We start from the raw sequence: 20,122 nt of genomic DNA, 5'->3' as shown, positions 1-20,122 counted from the left end.
CCTTACTTGCTTTGATTAAACAAGGCAGTGTCGTATTGAACCGACACAGAACCAGACAATAGCCGGAGCCGGGAGCTGCGGTCCGCTCCAGTGTGAAACGGCCCATTAGAGTCACTCACACCTCTCACACTCGGTGTCCTTCCGCCGAGAATCTAGGTCGCATTTTCACACCGACCGCCGGAGCGCGTCTCTCTCTCTCTCTCTCTCTCTCTCTCTCTGGTAACTGAATAGCCAGTGTAATCTGACACTTCAACTTGCCGTGCTCCACGGTAGTTGATTCAGTCAGTCACTCACACCGTCTCCGGGGCTCTCGCGTCGTCTTTGTGGAGTGTGGAGGGAGCGCGCGCGAGAGCACGAGAGAGAGAGAGAGAGAGAGAGAGAGAGAGAGAGAGAGGAGCGCAGTAAACACGAGGTTTGGGAGAAACAATACGCGCGGATTTCGCCCGCTGAGGTCCGAGGTTTAAAGTAAGTTTCGCGCCGGCTCGTGTGATCGCTGTGCGTGCGGGTTGCTGAGGACGGGGGTTGCCTCCCGCTGGACGGACACTACCTGCTGACGACAGGGTGACCCAGAAACCCCCAGTAGCTGCTGGGGAACTCGTGTCAAAGAGAGGGGCAGATTCCGGTAACGGAGCGTGTCTACGCGGCGTTGTCTCTGTCTGTGTGTGTGTGTGTGTGTGTGTGTGTGTGTGTGTGTGTGTGTGTGTGTGTGTGTGTGCTTCTTTCTGCTGGATCGAAACACCCAATGTGTCTGCAGGAATGATTTGGTGATTTAGTGTGCATGCATTTTGTTTAAGACACCAGACAGGAATGTGGCAGTCAGTCAGTGTGTGTGTGTGTGTGTGTGTGTGTGTGTGTGTGTGTGTGTGTGTGTGTGTGTGTGTGTGTGTGTGTGTGTGTGTGTGTGTCGTCTCGGTGGATCAGCTGATGGCTCGGTTGCTGCTAAACTGAGAATGCATGTCACTTAGCTTACAGTCGGTAGTGTGAGGTGAGGGGGGCTTGTTGCCTTCCCTTCAAGGCTATTATGGGCTACCTGTTGTAATGCAATTAGCCGTCACGTCCTTATGTGACTGTGCTATGTGCTGTGTTAAAGCACCATGCAATGCAACATCTACCACCTTGACCTGCAGCTGATCATACTGATTCCCCTTGATTGGATCCTCTAAAGCGATCATTCAAAGATCAGTGGCTCCCAGTGTGTGAGGTCATTGGGACCCTCAGGGGGGGGGCTTTACTGTGGGACTCAAGTGGGCTCTCTAGTGAGCTGTATGATTGTTTACGTTCACAATTGATTTAATGCAATGAATATTTCTATTAGACAATGCTCAGGTGTGGCTGTTATCTCAATGTTCCATCTTTTCCATAATTTGCATGCCCTGCAACCATCACCCCACCCCAAATTAGTCCACACACACACACACACACACACACACACACACACACACACACATGTTTTTTTCTAAATCTGAATCCCAGATAGAGGGCCAGCAGTACCACATTTTTCCAGTCCTTCTGCAGGAGAGTGTGGATGAGCTGCTTGACTCAGCGCAGCCTTTTCAGCCTCAAGTTTTGGCGGACCCTCCCTGTAAAAATTCCTCCCATCTGGACGTGAGGCCAGCCGGGGCAGAGCGCAGCATAGAGGGGGCTCCTGACGGGAGGAGGTGGAGGAGGAGGAGGAAGGAGAAGGAGACCTTGCGCCCTGCCAGAGGATGGCTAAACTTTTTTTTGGAAAAATAGAGCCTTTTATCCTTGTTAGCGAGGTGCTGAAGTTACAGGGAGTGTGATTAGGAGCAAATCAGTAGCTGCTGTTGTTACAGAGTTGTGGAGCTTTTTTTGCTATCTTTGACCAACCATATCTCACTGACTGTGCTACTATCATGTTATCATAATGCAGGTAAGATAACAAGTGGCTGTAGGCCTACTGTCACCACCTGCAGTAAATCAGCTTACACCTTAAAGCCCTGTTTCCTAAGAATTCTGACACATTCTCAACTAAAAAAAAAAAAAAAAAAAAAAAAAAAAAAAAAAGAAACATTTTAGGTGTACAGTCTGTATTTATTGCAGGAGTATTGCATTGGATTGCAGGTGTTCATGTTATTGTGTCCACTCCCTGTATGTCGGTCTAAGAGAGCGTGTAAACAGATTTCGGGATGCGTGCACCCTCCAGTGTCTCCCCCCCCCCTTGGTAATTTAAATTGGTGATGTAATGAAATTGTTTCAGCAGCAACACTTGTCAGCCGCAGCACATTAATTAGTGCTGTTTGACTTCTTCTTTTTTTTTTTTCCCTCCTACTTACAAACCAAAGCCGCATTAAGTCATCTCAGCAGAGCATGAAAAGAAGGCACGCTCGTTCAGAGTGGGTTACCTGATAAATTGTGAAAGAAAGAGGTCAAGGAATTAAATCCATCTGCAACTGTTTGAAACTTGGAAGTGTGTGTGTGTGTGTGTGTGTGTGTGTGTGTGTGTGTGTGTGTGTGTGTGTGTGTGTGTGTGTGTGTGTGTGAGAGAGAGAGAGTTTTCTTTCCTTCTGTTGTCCCTCCTGGGGCCTCTCTGCAACCAGCCAGCCAGGCTGTGAGACAAGACAGAAGAGTGTCTGATTCCCTAAACAGGCTAAAGGCTCCAGTAGACTCACTTTGAAATCAAATTTGGAGCAGTTAAAGAAAGTGGCGGGTGGGTGCAAATGCAAGCATTCACAGTGAGAACGGATTGTCTGGCCCTCTACGCCATAATGGGATACTGGAAAAGTGTGCCGGGAAAACAGCTAATATGTAAACAGACACAGAAAGACAACACATGGGCTGGCAGCGCTACAAGTTGCAGCTCAACATGAGGAAGAAGATGTATGTTTACGTGCAACAGTATGTTTGTTCCCTAAACCAAACAGGGAGACAGAATAGATAGATTACTCTCAGTATTAGCCAGTTTGGACATAAAATATTGGTTATTTGTATCTATTTAACGCCATTGAATCATTTTCAATAAATCAGGCTGCAACAAGTTGTATCACAAATCCCAATAGAAGTTTTAAACACCTGCAGCTATTCTCCTCTCACTCTCAGGATGATCGTTCATACAAAGCATGAGTGCACCTTACTCCCTTTTTTTTTTCTCTTTGCACTTCTGTGAAGCACTGAACTACTACTGATTAGAAGTATCTACAGGAAAAAACAACTAATTACTTGTGTCTGAGTAATTAACTTTTTGTTGCTCAGCAATTTACCAAGTTGAACCACCTTTGCTGCTGTTTACTGTGTCGGCACAGCTGCAGTCTGCTAAGTGCTGAAAAAAACCGAGGGAACGCTAATCAATGTTTTGACAGTCTGACATTTCATCTCACTGTTCACGTTGGTTCCAGGATCGCTGTGAAATACTAGCTGCCTGTTCACTGGATATAGATTCTTAGTAGGCCGGTGTCTCGCCATCAGACCGAACCCACCCACTCATGTCCCGAGCAGAAGTCAGCCTTTGTTTCTGTCTGTCTGTCTGTCTGTCTGTCTGTCTCTCTCTCTCTCTCTCTCTCTCTCTCTCTCTCTCTCTCTCTCTCTCTCTCTCTCTCTCTGTGTCTCGCTTGTGGTGCCACTTGGCAGTACTTCTCATCTAGACTGAGCCTTTGTTTTTCAAGGTGCCTATTTTGGTCTTTTAATAAGTCAAAACTTGTGTTGCCTCAGAGCATTTTAAAGACTCATTTTCAGAATAAGAGCTCAGAGAGGGAGTAACAACCTGAAATGTTCAGTTTGAGCTGAGGTTTCGCCCTCGTGTCAGACACTTAACTACTTCCTAAACCTTGTTGTAATTCCAACCAAAAGTTCAAGTTAAAATCTGGTAATTGCAGTGTAACTAATAAAGAGAAACTGAAGCACCCAGAGGATTTAACTCACCCTGCTGACGGACTGTGATGACATCAGTTTGGTACAGAGAGCCAAAGGAAACCTCAATGCCACATGCCTGTCACCACCGTCCTTCAAGCTGCAAAACTTGCACTGTGGTTGGGCTTGTGGCTGGTTGGTATAAACTCCTGACTTGACTCAGAAAGGCAGGGGAAACAATTGTGAATCATTCCTTGAGCAAGGCATTTAACCCTTAGAAGTAGCAGCCAACAGCATTGTTTGTGGACAAAGTGTAGGAAGCTGTAGCTGTAGCTGTGCTGCGTTCAGGTGTGTGAAACAGAGCGATGCTGTTGAAGAACATTTGTAACTGCAAATTATGCAGATTAATGTAGTTTAGATAGATTTTATGCATTGAAATTATTATTATTATTTTCTGTGTCTTTGACGGTTGTGTTGTTGACTGATATCTGGTTAAGTGGTATAATTACATTACATTACAGTCATTTAGCAGACGCTTTTATCCAAAGCGACTTACAGTCAGTAGTATATTACATATCATTCACCCATTCACACACTGATGACAGGCTACCATGCAAGGTGCCACCATCAGACTCTAACTAACATTCATCATCCAGTCCACACCGATGGCAAGCCTTCGGGAGCAACTTGGGGTTAAGTGTCTTGCCCAAGGACACATCGACTGCCGAAGCCGGGTATCGAACCACCGATCCTCTGATTGGAGAACTACCTTGCTCTCCACTACGCCACAGCCGCCCCCATATAATACAGACAAAACATCAGCTTAAATCCTGCTTCCGAAGAGCCGTCAGTTCAACCTTGAGCTCTCCCAACATCAGGGATACGCAGTCCTCTAAGTGCCTTTTTTCCCCCTTTTTTTTTTGGACACAAGAGAGTGAAAACGGAGTACAGAGAGGGAGAAAGTGAAGAGAGAAGTTTCTGGTCCGCCCCTGTCACCGCCTCATGCATGTTTGATTTGATGTTCTTTGAGAAACGAGTGCAGGGGACGTCACAATGGCCATGTCTCGTTCCCATCCGTCGAGAGGGGCCGGGGCCCTTGAATCATAAATGACGCCAGGCCTCACCAGGAACAATATGAGAGCCTGAGCCCGCACAGGAGGAACAAAATGTTCCCTCTATCCATCAATCCATTCGCCCACCGCTGCCGCCTGCACTCAAGACTTCTCACCATCGCAAGCAATTACCCTCACTATTTTTTTTTTTTTTTTTTGCTGATGAAATCCTCACAGAGTCTGTCTCAGCTCTGTGTTGTTGAGACAGAGAGAGAAAAGGGTAGCAAAAGAGAAGAAAAGAGATAGTATGTGTCTGAGTGAGTGGCGTTGGCGTGTGTCTGTTTGGCTTGTAAATCCTGTTTAAGCTAAACACACTCATTGTCCTCATCCCCAAACTGCGCTCTGTGTGTTGTGTGTTGTGTGTGCTTCCCCCCCCCCTTTCCCTCCTTTCCCTCCTTTCTCCTCGTCTCTCTGCCTCTCCTTTTGAGTTGTAAGTACAGTCGCTAATTAGTCCCCTCTCCCTCTTCATGCTGGGTCAGTGGGTTTACGCTTTTCAGCACTGATCTGCTGTGTTTGCCTTGTCTCTCCTGATACCGGAGCACTCCTGCGAGCCGTCGCACACTGCGGCTACCTCCAAGAGGTCTTCACACCTAACGCAGCATCCCACATGGGTTCATTTTGCCAGACAGCCACTCAGGACTGTGCTCCAGCTCCCGGCACGCTCTCATGCAGCTCGCCCCGGCGTTTGAGTCCTTGCCAGGTATTAGACGAACCAGTCCAGCAAAGAGCTGTACCTGCTGGGTTGAGTCAATAAGTTAAAACCTGTTATGTCTTCAAACAAGAGCAATGCATCCTGAATAGGATTCCAGATAATGGGAAGTCATTTTACATACCCTTTGAAAAAAAAAAAAAAAAAAAAAAAAAAAAAAAAAGCATACTAATACGCCACATGCTGTGTTTGTAATATCATTCGTGCTATATACAGTCTCTAGTCTAGTCGGCACTGTTTTTCTCTGAGAGCGTGCAGTGGTGTTGATTTTTCTGGTAGAGGTTTGCGTGGGAGATGGAGAGTGATGGCGGAGATTCTCTGAAGGCGGTCGAATTGTCTCCAACATGGCCTCCAGGGATACATACTTCCTTGTTTTCTGACAAAGTAAATTAACTAGGATTTACTAATGCAAAGGGACAGCTTTTATTCTTCGCCTGCGATGTCAGTTGTGAGGCGGAGAGGGAGTCGTGTAAAATCTGCACTCGCATAACACTAATTCTTTCACATGCATGGAGTGCAAAAGCCGAAATGTGGTGGGTATTGAATAGAAGCTTTCATTAGTCTTTGCGGAGTATGATAAAAGGATATTTTTAGATGTGAGGTTTCAGTGTTAAGGCAGGGAGTAAGGCCCTAAACTAGGTGTTGATTTCTCAGTAGTACTTTGGGTCGGCCAATGAAGCCAGTTGTGTTTCTTATGGAGAGCCCCTCACATCATATTGGCATTTAATCTTGAGCTCCACTGCCCTTTTTCTAACAGTTTTTCAACATTTCTAAGTGACAGAAAAGGTCTATCACTTTGTGCAGTGTGTTTGCCTGCTCGGAGCCCCCCTCCCCTCGCTTTTGACACTGGCGGTTGAGCCAGACGCTTTCCCAGGGTTCTAAGGACTGACATCCCTTTCATTTTCCTGCCTGGGCGGCTCAGATAAAGGGGCATATTTTAAAACCTCTGTGTGGTTACACCAACTGCAATGAGAGACGGGCTGGTGGGCCGGGGCCGAGCTACAGCATTAACTTCACATAGAGAGGAAAGGAGATGACGGGGATGTGATGAGGAGTGAAACAAATAAGGTAGTCCACTTTATTAAACGGCAATCTCAGCAATTTATAACGTACGGTTGAAAGTATTATAACTGGCTGCAGACCTGACTTTGCAAATATCACAAACATTATCTGCAATCACACTGCAGATAACCCATCTCCCTCGTTTATCCCTGGTCTATTACAGGGGCAATGTGTTTCACCACTTTTTTCTAATCTCCCCCTGTTACAAGAACGTCCTCCCAGCAAAGCAAAGCCACGGTGGAAGCCGTCATTTATCATATCAGTAATGAGACCAGGCTAATCGTGTGTATTCCGGAGACAGCAATGATACACTGCTTGGAGCTTGCCAGGGATCAGCCTCTAAACAATGTTTATCATTGTCTCCCAGGGCTCTTTAATTATCTGGCAAACATTATTGACAAAACAGCAAGGGTCCCAGTGTTTTATGATTTTTTTTAAAAAGATGCTGGGTTGCTATTCACAAATAACTGAACCAGAGGGGGAAAAAAGTATAGAGATTTCTGATTGTACACGTTTAAGATTTGACTTAAATATGTTTTTTTAAGACATGATTTAGAAGCATTTTGTGTATATCTAGCATCCAGAAAATTTCAAAATATGAGAGATGAGTGAGGACTACAAGGTGAGGGAGAGGCTGTGGATTTCATAAGACACAGATCTGATGCTCCATTTATTTTTGCACTTCCAAAAACAGTTTAATGTCTTAGTGACAAGAAGAGGGATGGCCTGTCTAGAAAATGTATAACTCGCTCCCACATTTTTTGTTGAATCATGCTGAATCACTTTGATTCTGACTGAAAATATCTCATCAACTATTAGATGGATGGCCATGAAATAGTGTACAGACGTTCGTAGTTCCCAGATGATGAATCCCAAAGACTTTGGTGGTCTTCTGGCTTTTCTTCTCAAGCCACCATTACATTTATCTTTTTGTTTTGCCTGAAATGTCTCAAAAACGTTTTGGTGTGTTGCGATGAAATTTGCTGCACACGTTAAAGCCACCCTCAGGATTAATTGTTAAACTTTTGGTGATCCCCTGACTTTTCATGAAGTGCCAAAAAACTGTTCAAAATGATATTTAGTCAAATACTTTGGTTTATGCCCATAATAACTAATTATATTCCCTTTAACCTCAGCTGCACTTGTGTAAGGTGCTAATTAGCAAGCATTAGCATGTCGGCATGCTAAAATAAGATTGTAAGCATGGTATAAATAAGCAATTGTGAGCATGTTAGCATGCTACCATTAGCATTTAGTTCATAGCGCAGCCTCGCAGAGCAGCTAGCATGGATTTGGTCTTTAGTCTTGTTTTAATTGGAAAGATATACCTCAATCTGTGTAATACTTTTAACAATCAACAACAAAGTTTGTTTTGAAATGATTATGTAAAAAAAACAACACTTTTTATTAAGTACCTTTTTGCTTTTGAAAAAAAATCTAAATTAGTCCATTGAGTCCATTTTCAAGTGATACATTCAGTAGAAAGAAATAATGTAACTTGTTTAGAGCTCCTCTATGTCAGCTCCCATACCAACAGCTACCCATTATGTACGTACATTAGCAGCGCTTAATGCAGTTATTACACAGCTCAACCATATTGCCTCCACAGCCATCCTGTAACCTTAACTCTGCTCCCCAGTGGGAGCTGAGTGGACGCTGAATGGCATGTGTTGACATTGTTAAAGATACACGTGAGGACATCACTCTTTTCATGTCTGGCTCATATTTTGAAGGGGGGGGCTGTTGCTCTATATGTGTGGCTACAGTCTGAATGGAGAACCCCCCGCCCCCCCCATGTGTCAAATCAACATGATTGTATAACAAGAGAGGAGGTGTGTCTTATTGATAGTTGAATGAAAGCACCTTTGCTCGTGTGTGTGTGTGTGTGTGTGTGTGTGTGTGTGTGTGTGTGTGTGTGTGTGTGTGTGTGTGTGTGTGTGTGTGTGTGTGTGTGTGTGTGTGTGTGTGTGTGTGTGTGTGTGTGTGTGTGTGTGTGTGTGTGTGTGTGTGTGTGTGTGTGTGTGTGTGTGTGAGAGAGGTGGGGGTAGTAGCAGCAGCGGTGGCTTGGGGTGAGGTCCTGCCCTGATTTTCTCTGGAATTCCTTTGTTTTTGGAAGCCAGAAAGGGGGAAACTGAATCTGCGTAGCCCGAGGGTCTCTGCTCCTTGAGAATTCTCCGCACACATCTCTCTGCTGCCAGTCCTGATGGTTTAAGGGGTGGCTCTGTTTTCAAAGCTCGAAACAGCCAAGGTGTTTTTCACTTCCAGAAAAAAAGAGGCGGGGGAGAAGAAATGATGACTGCACCAGGCAAAGCATCTCAGGCCTGGAGGGACTGATGCTACTCAAACATAAATTTGCTCCATATTTCAGGGCTACGGAAATGAAAGTCAAATGCAGATCCTGTCACTCAGGGCACAAAAAAATACCTTCTTATGAATATGGATGAAAAACACAAGAAGGAAAAGCACTTTCTTTATTCAAAAAGTAATAATAGTGAAAAGTGTGGAGCAACGATTTCCTAATGTTTTATGTTTTTTAATGATCCTCCTTTTGTGGTTTTTAGTGTTTTTCATTGTGTTTCATGGCCATTGAAGGGCCAAGGCTGCTGTAGAAATATTGTCAGCTGCTCCTGCAAGCTGAAAATGTCCCCTCACATTCATGGCTGATTAACTTTGATAAACCCTGGTTAATGGTGTTAGAATTGTACAAAGGTATCTCGGTTTGCTCCGTGCCACAAGTTTTCCGTGACCAGATCTTTATCTGGTCGGCTGTCGCTTTAAGTAACTAACTTCCACAAAGCAGAGCTTTTCCCTCTCGTTTGAAGGGAGGGGGGAATTGAATAGCCTTGTTGCCCGCTCTATTGAGCCAGCCTCATTCTTCTCTGTCCACTGAAATAGGGGGGAGAGGGGGCTCCAGAGAGGGGAGGTGGCAGAGGAAAGGGGAATAGGAGAAGGGCTTGTAGGTCTGTTCAGGTCACGTGAGCGGTGATAGTGTTCGTGCCGGTGCCTTTCAGGCTGTCACAGTAAATCTGTTTGACTTGTCACTTTGTAAATCATTACGAAGGTTAAAAGCCTCTCTATTGGATTGTGGTGGAAGAGGGGAGGCGGAAGGTTTCCTTTTGTGCCTTCTTGACGATGATGATAATCAAGTTTGTTTCTTGCCATCCTGCTGTGAGGCTATAATTAGCTCCCTTCTTTTCTCTTCTCATCTTCTTTTTTTGCATGTTGCTCCTCAAAGCAAAAGAAGAGTGGAAGAGGTCATATGTTGAGTTTTTTGTGCAGAGGCATCAATGGCTTCTGAACACTCTTTAGTTTTTATCAGCATTTCTACTGTAGATTCAGATGCAGGGCTTGTGTGTTTTTTCTGCCTCGTGCAGAAGTTCATTATTCAGTCAGTGTGTGACTGACTGCCTCCCCCGCCTGCTCTAAACCGATTTAAAAAAGAAAAAAAGGAGCACTAATGGTGATAAAGTGCATGTGAGGTCTCCTGTTCCTCCCCCCCTCAGGTCTGTCAGGGAGAGAGAGTCACAGCTTGAGGTATGTCTAAACTTGTAGTGTCACTTTCTGACCAAACTGGTTGCCGTCTGACAGAAACATGACAGAGTGGATCTCGTCCCGCTGGTGAAGTCTGCTTGGTGTGACGTCTGATTTTCCAAAGGGGAAACTCTCCTTACCGCCCTCCCTTTCCTCCCGTCTGTTCCTCCTCTCTCGTGTTTTTTTTTTTTTTTTTCTTCTTTCTCCTTTTTAACGCCGTCCATCTTCTCCTCTGTGCCCACCCTGTTCTTGCCCCTTTTCCTCCCCCCCCACCCCACACACACACACTTGTTCTTTGGTGTGTCTGCCAGCAGCACTCATGCCTGAAACAGAGCGCCAGGGCAGACATCTGTCGCACTGTGTCCCTGATCTGATCTGTGGCTCGAAGCATCGGGGTCACGAAGAGTAGCAGCCGCCCGTCCAGATACCGTGGGAGACAATCTGAGAGCGCCATCACTGCGTTTTGTGCCTCTATATTATTTCACTGTCTCTGTCATTAAAATTCACACACCAGGGTAGTAAGCCGTTGTTGCTGTTTAGAGCGTCTGTCGTCTGGACGGTGAAAGTCAAACGGTGCTGGCAGTGTCCCATGTCTTCCTGATGAAGCTTTCTCTCAGACTCATAGGTGCATAGAGCAGAGCGAAACTTCGGTTTTATCAGGCTGTTCATCAGCCGCAATGATGTGCGTTTGATCTGAGAGGAGGATTTTTGACAGTTAAACTGGATCTTTGTGCCTGGGGCAGCGCCATTAATGACTCAACCAATGACAGAATGAATAAAAGGGTGTTAATTGCGGCTGTTCGGTTCTGTTAGAGAGTGTGTAACTGTGGATTGACATACACGGTGTCTGCCAAGTTTGATACTTCACATACCTTCTTGAGAGATGAATGGCTGTGTATTGACCCCGTGCTGTGTTTTGACATTTATTGCTGTTGCAGTGGCAGCTTTTTCCTCAAAAAAAAGGTGAGTTCATGCCAAGTGACAAGTGACTGGTAAATGCTCAGCTCAGATGTTCATGGTAAATTGTGACATTTTTAAGAGGGTGTTTTTTTGCGAGTTGTATCCCATTAGCTACAAATCAAATGCAGTGTATTTTCATATATTTTTCTAATATTTTCAGATGGTTATCCTACTGCCATGTGTTTCTGTTCATATCAAAAAAGAATTAACTTTAAGAAGCTGAGATTTGAAACTTAACGTAGCTAATCCATTACACTACACACTGTATTATGTTGCCCTTAAGTTATGGTAGCTGAACATACTGATGCAGTTGACAGCGGAGAGTAAAAACTCATCCTGGTGTGTTGAAAATGCTGCAACATCTGAGATCGAGAGCATCTTTTTTAAAGCAAGAAACAACTGGATTCACATGTTCATTTCACATCCATGTTCACTTGCCTTTCTGTTAGATTGTCCGACAACACAGCTTGTCTGTGCAAAGCATTTCAGCATGCAACTGTCAGCTCTCAGATGTTAAAGAGTCTTGAAAATGGTTCCAGGCTGCAACTAAGATACCACCCTTGGTGAAGCCCCGCCCGCCGCTGCAACTCAGTCAAGCTTCTAGCTACTAGGGGCCACACTGTAACAAACTTCACTCACTGAATAAATATACATCTTACAAAACTGCGATTACAGAGAGAAACGGACAGAAAGGTTTACAAAATGCATTTGAATGATATTTCCAGGCTGTCAAACTGCAGATGACAGTGTAAAAGTGAACCACCACACCACCTGGCAATTGAGACAGAAGACTATGAAATTAAGGAACAACACTGTTCCTGTAAAGCCGGGAAGGTCTTTATTCACTGTGATATTCATTAAAATGCAAAAGCAGCATATTTGGACATTCAGTAGCTAGCGTAGCATTTAAGTGCTAAGGCTAGTTAGGGCTGTGCTAATGTAGTCTTCTAATGTTAGCACCACAGGTCTTTAGTTGAAACTCAACGTTTTAGAAACATATATACAAAGCTAGTCTATGATTGGCCAGTCTCCGTTGAAGGGCTGGACAACGTTGAAAAAAAGGCTTAAAGGCTACAATGTCTATCCTAATGCTGCTACGAGTAACTTTAATTTTGTGTTGATTTTGGCGGTCCCCGTGTACAGAAGCGCTAGTAGTTCAGAGCACCATATTATAAAGATTTGGTTTGGTTTCAATTACTTATATAGGTCATATAGAGGCATCAGTATTGAATTTAGCCTGTTTCATAAGCAGTTAAACGTTCTTCACAGTAACTTTAAATAAGTTTATACTCTCTTTAAGTTGAAATAATGAGCACCAACAGCTGTCTGAAAGGCAGGGAAAGGAAACTTAAAAGGAAACCTCTATAAACGCCTGCTTTTAAAAATGGTTGGTGGATAATCCTCAGGATGTCTTGTAGTTAAGGGGCTCAACATGCAAAACCTCTAGCTTTATAATCTGACTATTCACAATGTTTCTAACCGTGGCACAGAGAGACGACATCCCCATTCTCAATTCAGCGCTGTGATTGGGTTTGTTGTTTACTGCAGTCAACAAGCACCAAACACCTTTCAATCGCTAAAAGAAATCCCAGATTTGGGGCTGTGATTCAAAGGTCTGAAACCATCTACAAAACCATTGGTATGGTTCTTTTTAAGATAAAGCAGTTGACCCATTTGATCAACCCAAAGCCTTAGGAATACTTTACAAAGGCTCCTGAGACTCTGAATCAGCTTTGACGCAGCTCATCCCATGTGAGTCAGCAGAGTCACAACGTAAAAGGCAAACATGTGTGACGAGCAGATTATTCCCCTTTATGACGCCTCTCTCCTTTCAAAACCAATATCTTAACATCTTGTTTACTTAGTATAAATCCACGAGATGGAAATCAGGCCCAGATTAGATAAATGACAGACACTGCTGTTATCCTTTGTAAGATAATTGACCTGTGACACTAAGTTGGCAGGAGCCCAAGCCCATAATGATCTGAATGTAAATGCTTTCTCAAGTGCAAAGAACGGTAAGATCGAAAATAGATGTTAACATATAGCTCATAACAAAGAGGTTATACTGCGAGTTGATATACTGTACATATTTACTGTATAGACCAGCTCTTCAGTAGCACTGCTGCACTGATTTAAGATAAGAACAGCTCATATGACCAGATAAACACGCAGCCAATGTACACTTTAAAGACCTACAAAAAACGAAATCCTGCAAATTTCAGATAACGTTCACAAAGTAAATATTAGCTGGCTAGCTCTGTGCATGAATTCTGTTCACCTACAGTACCATAGCCAAGGCTCACACTATGCATACGCTCTATTAATTACTCTTTAATAGCTTTGTGCTCAATAACCTGTTTCATCTTATTATATATATTATTATCATTATGTATTTTATTATCAGTGACTAGACAGTATTTCCCACACATACCTTAAGAGCTTCTTTAGGTTCTTATTGACTCCAACTAGTAATTGAATAAAAAAAGTGAAAATTGCTCATTTCAATAACCCAGAGCCATGTCTTTAAGTTGAATGTTTTGCCCAAACAAAAGATCTCCAATTTCCAATGATATAAAACCAGCAAATTCTCATGTTTGAGAAGTTAGAACCAGCAAATGTTTCCCACTTTTAGCCATGCTAGCGTCATAGCTCTCTGGATGTCTGACAGTCGGACGGTCCACCATTTCGGTCTAGTTTGTAATATTTCAGGATGGATTTCCCTGAAATTTGTACAGACGATCTCATCTCTTCAGGGTGAATTGAAATATCTTTGCTGATCCTTCAACCTCTCCTCAATCGTCATTGTCAGTTCAAAATTTTCGTAAGTTATACTTTGGTTTATGACCAATACTACTAATGACATTCCTATTAGCCACATATGTTCTTTGTTTTATGTGCTAATTCGCATAATGTTGGCATGCTAACATGCTAACCTGAGATGGTAAACCTGGTTATCAAACTGGTAAGTTAAACTTCAGCATATTGGCATTGTAAGCATGCTGACATAAAAATGTAGCTCAAAGCACTACTGTGCACTGCTGTGCACAAAGTGAGCAGGATGCATCTAAATCTAGATGCATCCTGCTCACTTTTGCACCTTAACTCTTCAAACTTGAAGAATCCTCTTGGTGTCCTGTCTGTGCGCACGTTACACAGCAGCCTGGAAAAGGTGTTTTATACCGATGACAGGCAAGGTCGGGCCAGTGAAACAGGACGGGGGGGTAGCTGAAGGAGGAAGAGTGGGAGAGAAAGTGAAAGAGAGTACCACTGCAGCTCTCCGGGTGAACCACCCGCTACTCAGCTGCAGCTACAAATCAAACAGGGCTGCGACGCTGCTGGCACTGCGCCATGACACTGATCACTGGCACGCAGAACAATGTCAAAACCATCTTGGTGGGTAATTAGGAATACTCTATCATTGCTGCTATCACTTAGCTGAGTCTAGGGCGTGTATGATGTGCATGTGGCATCCGAGGCTGTGGGATTGACGGAGCAGATGCTGCAGTGATATAAGTAGTACGTTTTACACTATGTAACCCCAGCTGGGTGGTGGACTTTGAGATGGAGGGATCTTGGCTGATCCCTTAAAGTCAGTAAACTCTCGCTGACTCTTGTGTGTGTTTTATTTGTTTGTGTGTGTGTGTGTGTTTGTGCAGCTGTACGTGCACATGCGGCACTGTGTGTAACCTTGTGGTTGTTTTTAAAGGGTAACATCAGTGTAAAGGCTCTTTGTGAGTGTCGCTGATGCACATCGCGTCCTGTATGACTTTGACCAGGCAGGCCTCGCAGCTCCACAGAGCCGAGCAGAGCGAGCCAGATGGATAGATCGCGCTTTAAACAGCTCTGCATACAAGGCAAAGAGAGGAAGAAAAGTAAAGACGCTGGTTGGCTGGCTGTTCCCCCCCCCACCCCCCCCGCCCCCTGTGATTTAAACATTTAGAATTTTCCCATTAACCCTCATCACTCACAAGGAGACCTCAGCTAAAATGCCTACTTTTACACTTACGCCGTGAACAATTTTGCAATTTGTGCTGTTGTTATCCTAATTTGCGTGAGTGAAAATGAGAGAACGGGAGAGCACATTGTGTGCCCTCTGATTAGGTGGGATGTTTGAATGTGGGCCCCTCCACCTTCAAGAGAGATCTGATACTTGAGGGGTTGAAGTGTTTTTGATGGAAACTCCATTAATGATTGATAACAGGAGGAGAGCGGTTAAAAATCTCCCTGCTCCAGCACCATCAATTATTAAAAGCTCTCTCCTTGCATTTTGGTGGCACATAAAATATCAGTCACCATCTTGAAAATCTTGAGTTGATAATATCTGTCAAAGGAATTAGGGCTTTGTGTTGATTTCTTAAAGCTTTCCTCAGCCGGGGGGGCTCATACATTGTGCATTTTAAAGGTGACGCTCGCAACAGATTGCAACAATTAGCATCAGCTTGTTGTTTATCTGTTCTCATCAAAGGAAAACGTTTCAAGGCTTCGAAGACACAATTTCTAAAATTCTCATTGATATTGTCATAGGTTTATGTTTTATTAATGAAATGAAAATATGTCTAGAACAGAAATAGCTTGGCTAAGTTTAGCTATAAGGCTAGATAGAGAAACATAAAAATCACAACAATTTGATGTGTACTGTGACTTGACAAATACGGTTAATATAACATTTACAGTTCATCTTTCCTGCAGCCTCAGGTGCTAAATCAATGCTGCTCTTCTACATTGATGTTGAGACGGCTGTGTGCCACACAATATCTAATTTAATAGCCAGAATGATTCAGCCCGTCTTTATGCTCAAGCCCCTCTCACACGGCACATGTGGAGTATGATGTTGAGGGACTGAGTGGGTATCTGAAGTGATGCTGGAGAGTCGTGTCAGCCAGCGTCTGAGTGCGTGTCAGTGCAGCGCTAGAAGTTCTCCGGAGCCGATTTGAGCTGCACCAAGACGAGCTGACAGGCCGGCAGGCTTCTCCGTGTCACCGCCGAGGTTTCCCATCAGCCCTTCGCAGAGGGAATTCTCTCATAAAGCACTGTGCTGTACTATCCACGCAGGAGACCTGATTAAGTCTTTATGCCGCATGTGGCGTCTGGCCACTCTGCTCAAAGTGCTCCAAGACTGCTTGAAGGCACGCGAGAGTAGATGTTTTCATGATGCTTCAATTGGTTGTTGAGCCTTTCTGAGGGGAATGATTATTGGCTCACATGAGCGCAGAGAAAATGCCTGGAAGCGATTTCATTTGACGATGCTGTTCTTCCCCCCCCATCTGAGTGACACCCTCATTTACTGGTGTCAATATTCAAGTTATTCATTGACTAGAAATTGAGTCCTGCAGCACTGTGTGTGTGCATGTTGTTCGTCCCTTTGAGTAACAACAACCTCCAGTCTCTTAAGATGAGCTGAGAAAAAAAAAAAAAAAAAAATGCGCCTGGAGATATGAAACTGTATATCAGCAGAAAAAAGGATGTAAAGACGAAGATGAACGCCGGCGGTAAATGAAAAGAAACAACAATGAAGTGACGGCTGTTCTTATCTGCACCCTGATCCACATGTCGCGTCACGGCGGCGAGAGGCAACCGCATGCTGCCCATCTTGTGTCAACAGCCGCGTATTTACATAAGCTGCTTCCCGTCGGCCACGTCTTCTGTCCTGAGAGCACCAGGGGCCGCGATGGTGAGGTGGTGTGATTAGATTTAGAGATGGAGATTAATGCGAACAGAGGTAATAGCACAAAGGCATAAATCAAAAAAAAAAAAAAAAAAAAAAGAGGCTGGAAGCACTGTGCTTGACCTTTTTGAATGGTGATAATGATGCTGGAGTCAGATGCGCTGCTACTGGGCCTGCATGCCCGAGTTTACACAACGCTGTTATAAATGCAATATGTGCGTGCGTGTGTGTGTGCGTGTGTGTGTGTAGAGGGGGGTTAATAGATGGGACGGTCAACTTTTGAGTGCATTTAGATGAAAGTGACAGCATGCATGAAGCTGTCAGAGCATAACACGCTACAATATGAATAAATGAGCACCCAGAGTCTGTGTGTGCACACACACACACACACACACACACACACACACACACACACACACACACACACACACACACACACACACACACACACACACACACACACACACACACACGTAGCCACAAGCTGATACCTGCCGCTCAGGCTCTTCCTTTAAGCGGGAAGTGAAACCTGTCTGCCTGTTTGTCCGTCTCCCTGTCTGTCCTCGCACCGCAGAGCATCAGCAGGGTTATTAGAAGCGTCCTATGGCTGCCGCTGATAAGGGCATGTATGGGTGCCGCTGCCGCTGACAGCGCTGCCTGCCTGCCTGCGCGACAAACACAAGTGGCCTGGCCGGGGATTACTGCCTGCTGCCATTTCTGCTGATGCCTTTTCTTTATGTTATCCTCTCCAGTCAGATGTGCTGCATTTGAATAACTCGGCTGATGTTGTAGAAATGGAACTCCTCGGAAGTCTGCACCTGCATACAAATGAAGGCGCCTCGGATGAAGCGCTCACGTGCACGCGCACATTCACAAAAACACACAATTTAGACGTTCCCGATTTATAAGCCTCCATGTCCCCCCCCCCCGCTACTGGCCACAACTGGTTATTTACATGCTCTGTCACTTACTGAGAGGAGTGATGCTGATGGGTTAGGAGGCTCACTAATCCACTCTGCTGCTGTCATTAGAGAGAAGCAAACAGACTATTACCACCTCCTCCTTCTCTCTCTGCTCATCATAAGCCTGCCTGAACCTCACACACACACACACACACACACACACACACACACACACACACACACACACACACACACACACACACACACACACACACACAGCACAGCTGTGATTGAGAGTGCCTCTTGTTTCTTTAGCGCTACTGAGTGGAGCCCTGCTTTGGTAATTGATCCTGTGTGGTACATGGGGAGGGGAGAGAGGGAGAGAGAGAGTGAGAGGGAGAGGGAGGCCCTAAGTGTTGTCAGTTTGCTGCATTAATTTTTCAACCGTGGCCAGTGAGGCTGGAGGGACGGAGGAGGGGCCCCACCGCAGAGCTCGCTCAGAGGAACCATGCTGTACCCTAATGCTGCTTTGTCTGCCTACACTCACGCTGCTGTTTATTATTAGTGCTCATTCTTAAATAATGTCCTTTTCTGTGGGACTCAATTATGATTGAACTGGTTCATCTACTCAGTCCCAGACTCCCGCTGATGACATATTTGTTATCCTCCGTCTCTTCTTCCGGCACTCACAAATAGCCTCCTTGTTCATTCTGTGACTTGTGCCTCTTTGTCTGGGTGTTTTTTTTTTTTTTTTTTTGCCCTCTCATGATTCCCAGCTGTGGTGGACTGAGACGGTGGACTGAGCAAAGAGGAAGCGTACAGGCTCAGTTTTTACCTGCTGCTTACCGTAGTAGACGTTGCTATTATTACTCCGTTGTTCTTCACAGTTCTCCTCCGTGTTCTGTGTCAAAAATACTCCCGTCCTAAAAATAGTCCCAATGTTCTCGCGATCCCGGTCAGCGGCTAAAAAGGATGCTGCTGAGTGATTTTCTATGTCCGTCAGAGCCACGTTAGCCAACACTTCCATGAGTCATTAGGAGACGCTCACAGCCACAGAGGACGTCACTGCTGACATTTGTTGCAGATATGAGTCATAATTTCTTGCTTTTATTTAATACTTCCTGAGCAATTTGTGTGTGGCAAATTTCATTAAGCATCCCTAATGGCTGTATTATGCGGGGATATTTAAAGTAGCCGCGCAGCAGCTCACTGATGTCATGCAAAGTATCTAAAAAAAACACTTTGTGATGATGCAGTATGTAAAGCACGTCACTGTGGGAGAGAATTACCTGGAGGCCATGCAGAGTTAAGTCATGATCACTAGAGTAACAGCACCCAAAGGACAGGAAGCTCCTAAGTCCTAAATAGTCAGGACGGGTCACATGCAGAGGACAGATCTACCCTCTGGGATTAATAACTCATCGTCACACGTTGTCACATTTTGATCCCAAAGATCACTTAGGACAGAAACACTGTTGTTGACAGACCTGGAAATATATCTCAAAAGCTTTTCTGTCCACACCTGCATAAACTAGCATACATTTTCACATTTTTTCTAAAAGTTTTGCATCTGCATTGTAATGACAAACAATAAGAAACGTACTTAAAGGAGGAGTAGTCAAGGGATTTATTTAATTTTGGACTTCAAGAGAGAGCAATGTGATTTAAATATATCTATATTGTGTGATTGGCTATATTTAACATAGAATGTGCATCATAGAGAGAACTGAATGACATTTTAAGACAACCATTTGGGCCTTTTTTTGTGAGAGTATTATTAAAGCCCTGCCATGTGACAAAAAGTTTTCTCAGAAAGCACAGATTTTTCATTGCAACATAAGGTCATGCACTTTCAAGGAAACATTTTATGGTATTTTGGAAACTAAAACACAAGACATTCAAGGAAAACACAAGACTTTCTTATAAAAAGGATATATCAACAAGGTAATTATACTGTAGTCTGATATCGCTCAGCTAAATCTGTGGTGTGCGTGTGTGCGTGCGTGCGTGCGTGTGTGTGTGTGTGTTTCACCCTCTAAACCTGAACATTCAACCTCAGCGTGAGAGCATACCCGGTGTTATAAAAGGCAGGGCTGGGCCAGAGATGAACTGTGTGATTTACAGCCTTTGTCAGGTCACACAGGTGAGAGTCCTTTTCTTTACCCCGCTCTGTTTTTTTCCCATCCAACAGGTGTGTTTTCTCTCTGGTCTGATTCCTCTGCACCACCCGCCAGCTTAGCTAGCCACGACAGGCCTTCCTCCACTCCAAAACCATGATTGCATTCTTGAGCTATTCCACCTCCCCCTCCTCCCCTCCTCCTTCAGAACAAGAGCCCTCCGCATCTCTCTCCCTTTCAAGTAGAGGCTGCCCGGC

The 20,122-nt window shown here is 44.5% G+C and overlaps 1 protein-coding gene across 5 annotated transcripts in view; it reads left to right on the top strand.

Moving 5' to 3' along the window:
• Nucleotides 1–225: 225 nt before the first annotated feature.
• Nucleotides 226–20,122, top strand: part of zmiz1a (zinc finger, MIZ-type containing 1a) — a 103,952-nt gene continuing 84,055 nt past the window's right edge. For 4 of the 5 annotated variants that reach the window (XM_054600147.1, XM_054600148.1, XM_054600149.1 and 1 more), the window contains exon 1: nt 226–465. The gene's annotated coding sequence lies outside the window, so the exon portion shown is untranslated. Of the gene's footprint in view, nt 623–20,122 lie in introns of all 5 variants that reach the window. The other variant, XM_054600146.1, reaches the window with a different exon arrangement.

The sequence above is a fragment of the Anoplopoma fimbria genome, chromosome 6 (genome assembly GCF_027596085.1).
Source record: "Anoplopoma fimbria isolate UVic2021 breed Golden Eagle Sablefish chromosome 6, Afim_UVic_2022, whole genome shotgun sequence".
Lineage (NCBI taxonomy): Eukaryota > Metazoa > Chordata > Actinopteri > Perciformes > Anoplopomatidae > Anoplopoma > Anoplopoma fimbria.
Note: the sequence above shows the minus strand (reverse complement) of the source record. Positions and strands in the feature narration are given on the sequence as shown.